Source organism: Mustela nigripes, chromosome 12 (genome assembly GCF_022355385.1).
Source record: "Mustela nigripes isolate SB6536 chromosome 12, MUSNIG.SB6536, whole genome shotgun sequence".
NCBI classification, from domain to species: Eukaryota; Metazoa; Chordata; class Mammalia; order Carnivora; family Mustelidae; genus Mustela; species Mustela nigripes.
Window position 1 is genome coordinate 149,695,598 of NC_081568.1, and position 3,988 is coordinate 149,699,585.

Genomic DNA, 3,988 nt, shown 5'->3' on the forward strand with positions numbered 1-3,988 from the left:
CTTCATCACACTCCTAGCCTTCCTAAACAACAAAGGTTATAGATTGTCCTTTTCCAAATCTCAACTTAATCAGCAATCTTTCACATGCCTGGGAAGCCCTGGCTTTTAGAACAAAGCAGTCTGCTACCAGAATGTCATGCTCCTGTCTCCTTTGCAGCTAGGTAGGGAGAGCTCTATGACCCTATTCAGCAGGAACTATTTACAGAATAATGACTTTCCCCCATTTTCCCAATCAAGAATAATTTCAAATAGAGAGGAGGGAATAAAAGGAATCTATTCAAAGTCCCTTACCTGACCAAGTGTGCAGACAAAACTCACAGTTGTAAGTAATTGATCCTAATTATTTTTGTTTGTTTGTTTTTCTAGGTCATAGGACCCCACATTCTCAGAAAATAGACCACAAGACATATTCTCTAGCTGGACCACATCCCACATCCTGGACAAGCCCCAGACAGAGCCCTTAGAAAAACTTGCCTCCTCCTGCTCTACCTGGCTAAAAAGTCAAACCCCTCCCCACTCCTAACCCCATGAACACAACAGAAACCCTCTCAAATCCTTCAGAAACCTTTAAAAAGCCCAGCCTGACAGAAACTCCTGGCTGACATCCCTCTTAGATGATATAATATAATATATATCTATATATATATAGATATATATATGTAATATGATATAATATATCATAAATATATAAATCATATAATAATATGATATAATAATATATCATATGATATAATATATATATAGCCAGGAGTTTCTGTCAGGCTGGGCTTTTTTGATTTGAGAGGGTTTCTGTTGTGTTCATGGGGGGTAGTTCTGGGGAGGGGTTTGGCTTTTAGCCAGGTAGAGCAGGAGGAGGCAGGTTTTTCTAAGGACTCTGTCTGGGGCTTGTCCAGGATGTGGGATGTGGTATATATATGTATATATGTGTGTGTATATATATATGTATATACACACACACACACACATACACACACACACACCACATATATCCATATGTAATACATATGTCACATATATCACATATGATATTCATTCTCCTCTCTTGGAGAGTGAATAAATTCTGTTCTGCTTGTGGTTTTACTCTTTGAAGAATTTTTGTCATCCACATCACAGGCCACCCTAGCAGTGCATTAATGCAAGTTTTTGAAGTTTTTAGCCATGTTTCTATCTGAATGACAGAAGTCAGATTTTATTCAACTAGTAAATGTCTATTGATTTCCAGGAACATAAAAAACTCTATGTGAATAAATGCATGATAACTACCCATAGTTTAATTTCAGTAGTTAGAGAAAACAAATATTCATAAAAGATGACTAAGAATACAGAAACCAAAATACAATTAAATTATTTTCATAAAATTTTCCTAAATAAAGCTGCTACATTACCATTAGAAAATATTTAATTTATATGAATGTTTGACATTAAATACTCAAGGATATGGTGACTGCTCCTTCAATTTCTGTTCAGAAATTGATCAATAATATAGATGCAAAAGACACATAAACATGTGTAACATAAAAATATTTATTCAGTACTCTTAAAGGGGGCATTTGCTCCGTTTGGGATTATTTACGGTGTTACTTGAAGAGAAGGAGCAAAGTTTTGGAAAAAGTTTTCTGGAAAAAGTTTTACAGTGAATCCAGACTAGAGAATTGGCCAATTATGATACTTGTAGTCTTTGCTTATTGTTCCTATGTAGTTTTTGCAAAGATATGATTTTACCTATTGATAATTCAGGATTACAAAAATCACAGTGAATATTTCTCCAGAATCAAAAGCATATTTTATGGAATAAGTGTGTGCCAGTGGCTACAACACAAATGATGTGTGTATCTGGCCCCCTCTAGTATTTCCTGTACAAATCCAGCACTCTCATTGTTCAAGAGGAGGATCATCTTCCCAGCATTTTATTAGAGCTGTGGCCACATCTTTATTCCTCAAAATGTATATGAGTGGGCTGACCATTGAGGTGAGGATGGTATAGAAGGTGGATACAAACTTGTCTTTCTCTGGTGTGTGGTAAGAATGAGGCAGCACATTTGTGTAGAAGGATGCACCATAGGAAATTCTCACCACCAAAATATGGGAGGAAGAGTTAGCAAAGGCTTTATGCTGGCCTTCAGCAGAGTTCATCCAATGGACGGTAAGCAAGATGCATTTATAGGAAATAGAGATGATGGATATAGGGATGAGCAGAATTAGCACACAGCAGGCATACATCAGAGTCTCACAGAGTGATGTATCAAGACATGACATTTTTAGTACTGCTGGAATCTCACAGAAAAAGTGATTAATTTCTCGGGAAATTAATCAGTAGGGGAAACTCATGGTGAAGGGGGTCAGCATGAATCCATCTAAGGAGCTACCAACCCAGAAGCCTACCACAATGAACAAACAAATCCTGCAGTTCATGAGGAGAGGATATCCCAGGGGTTTGCACACAACCAGGTACCGGCCAAAAGCCATGAGGCCTAGCAAGAAAAATTCACCTCCAATTAGGGTTAGGTAGAGGAAGATCTGAAGTATGTCCCAAAAAGAAGATGATCTTTTTCTTCGATAGAAGATCTTTCAGCATTTGGGAAGAGTTATACAAATGTAAACTGTGTCCATGAAAGCTGGCTGAGTAAAAAGTACATGGGTGTATGGAGGTGATAGTCCACATGGATGAGCAGAATCATGATCACATTGGTTGTTACAGCCACCAAAAAAAAAAAAAAAAAAAAAAAATGGAGAAGACCACTGCAAAGGTAAGCCCGGGAATGCAGGATGTGTGATGAGGCCCAAGAGGATAAAGGTGGTATTTTGGAGAATGGCCTTCATGCTCATGCCACATGGTAGCTCCTGGGGCTCCAAAGGCAAAATGTTGCTATGATAATTAATAATTGATACTTGGGCAGGGCCAACTATGGATAATATGTCAGAAGCAGCATGGGATAAAGGAAAGAATATAGAATTCAGAATAATTTTGACTCAAAATGGATGAAGGACCTCAATGTGCGAAATGAATCCATCAAAATCCTTGAGGAGAACACAGGCAGCAACCTCTTCGACCTCTGCTACAGCAACATCTTCCTAGGAACAACGCAAAAGGCAAGGGAAGCAAGGGAAAAAATGAACTATTGGGATTTCATCAAGATCAAAAGCTTTTGCACAGCAAAGGAAACAGTTAACAAAATCAAAAGACAACTGACAGAATGGGAGAAGATATTTGCAAACGACATATCAGATAAAGGACTAGTGTCCAGAATCTATAAAGAACTTAGCAAACTCAACACCCAAAGAACAAATAATCCAATCAAGAAATGGGCAGAGGACATGAACAGACATTTCTGCAATGAAGACATCCAGATGGCCAACAGACACATGAAAAAGTGCTCCATATCACTCGGCATCAGGGAAATACAAATCAAAACCACAATGAGATATCACCTCACACCAGTCAGAATGGCTAAAATCAACAAGTCAGGAAATGACAGATGCTGGCGAGGATGCGGAGAAAGGGGAACCCTCCTACACTGTTGGTGGGAATGCAAGCTGGTGCAGCCACTCTGGAAAACAGCATGGAGGTTCCTCAAAATGTTGAAAATAGAACTGCCCTATGACCCAGCAATTGCACTATTGGGTATTTACCCTAAAGATACAAATGTAGTGATCCAAAGGGACACATGCACCCGAATGTTTATAGCAGCAATGTCCACAATAGCCAAACTATGGAAAGAACCTAGATGTCCATCAACAGATGAATGGATCAAGAAGATGTGGTATATATACACAATGGAATACTATGCAGCCATCAAAAGAAATGAAATCTTGCCATTTGCGACAACATGGATGGAACTAGAGCGTATCATGCTTAGTGAAATAAGTCAAGCAGAGAAAGACAACTATCATATGATCTCCCTGATATGAGGAAGTGGTGATGCAACATGGGGGCTTAAGTGGGTAGGAGAAGAATAAATGAAACAAGATGGGATTGGGAGGGAGACAA

The 3,988-nt window shown here is 38.7% G+C and overlaps 1 pseudogene; it reads right to left on the reverse strand.

The window, feature by feature from the left end:
* Positions 1 to 1,872: 1,872 nt before the first annotated feature.
* LOC132027640 (olfactory receptor 2T2-like) overlaps positions 1,873 to 3,988 on the reverse strand; it is a 15,328-nt pseudogene continuing 13,212 nt past the window's right edge.